The sequence below is a fragment of the Adiantum capillus-veneris genome, chromosome 22 (assembly GCF_014529385.1).
Source record: "Adiantum capillus-veneris isolate H3 chromosome 22, ASM1452938v2, whole genome shotgun sequence".
NCBI lineage: Eukaryota > Viridiplantae > Streptophyta > Polypodiopsida > Polypodiales > Pteridaceae > Adiantum > Adiantum capillus-veneris.
This window is the reverse complement of record NC_140952.1, coordinates 8,627,743-8,629,313: the sequence shown is the minus strand read 5'-3', so window position 1 is coordinate 8,629,313 and position 1,571 is coordinate 8,627,743. Positions and strand designations below refer to the sequence as shown.

General features: G+C 44.5%; 1 pseudogene; it reads right to left on the bottom strand.

The window, feature by feature from the left end:
* Positions 1-283: 283 nt before the first annotated feature.
* On the bottom strand, positions 284-899 carry LOC147428887 (uncharacterized; annotated as a pseudogene).
* Positions 900-1,571: the final 672 nt, after the last annotated feature.

Here is a 1,571-nt window from a genome sequence, read left to right as displayed (position 1 = left end):
GCCATATGTGGGAACTTCTTTAAGTACAAAAGTGCTTGAGGAGGTCCTGTTCGGGGTGTGGTCTATTGGAATGCACTGATTGTGAGATAGGCCCAACTTGGGAAGGGCCAAGAATCTCTCGGCTGTTTTTGGTGGATGCAAAGCAAGTATGTCTCTCCAAATGCAATCACATACACTTGCCTCATGAAGGCATTAGGGTGAGGAAGCTCTATTTCAACAGATGCAAAGTGAGGGCATCTCTTAAAGCAATCATGTACACTTGCAATTATGTCCCAGATGTCGTCTAATGCACTGATTGCGGGTGGTGCCCAAGATGCTGATGTGGCCAAAAGGATTCACGATGATATTGTAAGCTAGTGGTTGTTGAAAAAAAAATGTTGTGCTTGGCGATGTCTAGGTCGACATGTATGCCAAATGTGGTGCATTTCATAAAGCACAAAAAGTACTTGAGTAGCTTCATATCCCAGGTGTTGTCTCTTGGAATGCACTAATTGCGGGATATGCCCAACTTGGGAGGTCCAAGAAGCTTTGGGTTGTTTTTGGTAGGTGAGAAGCAAGGATGTCTCTCCAGATGAGATTACATAAGTTTGACACTGCCTTGGTTGACATTTACACCAAATGTGGTGCACTTCATGAAGTGCAAAAAGTGCTTGAGGAACTTTCTGTCCGGGATGTCGTCTCTTGGAATGTGCTGATTGTGGGATATGTTCAACTTGGGCAGGGCCAAGAAAATCTGGTTTGTTTTCGACGGATACGAAGCGAGTCTTTTCACTCTAGCAAGATATATGCGTTGAGACACCAAGGGATGTTTGTAAACAATCAGTGACCTGGCATGAGAACCATAATGTAATAGCATTCGTGGCTTGCCATGGTTATACGCCCTTATGCATAAATGACATGCATACTCAAAACACATGAGCGTGTGTTGTGTGTATGTGTGTGTGTGTGTGTGTGTGTGTGTGTGTGTGTGTGTGTGTGTGTGTGTGTGTGTGTGTGTGTGTGTGTGTGTGTGTGTGTGTGTGTGTGTGTGTGTGTGTGTGTGTGTGTGTGTGTGTGTGTGTGTGAGAGAGAGAGAGAGAGAGAGAGGCATGGTTCTTGAAAGAAAACATCATGCTTGGCTCTGCCTTGTTGGACATGTATGCCACATGTGGTGCACTTCATTAAGCACAAAAAGTTCTTAAGGAGCTTCCTGTATGGGAGGTCGTCTCTTGGAATGCATTGATTGTGGGATATGCCCAACTTGGGTAGGGCCAAGAAGCTTTGGGCTGTTTTTGGCAGATGCAAATGAAATCACATACACTTGCATCTTGAAGGTATCAAGGTGAGGAAGCTCTAGGCTATTTTCAGCAGATGTAGAGTGAGGGAATCTCTCCAAATGCAATCATGCACACTTGAAATCCTTTCTGGAATGCTGTCTCTTGGAATGCATTGATTGTGGGTGGTGCCCAAGATGCTCATATGGCCAAAAGAATTCACGATGATATTGTTAGTCAGTGGTTGTTGAAAGAAAATGTCGTGCTTGGCATTGTCTAGGTTGACAAGTATGCCAGATGTGGTGCACTTCATAAAGC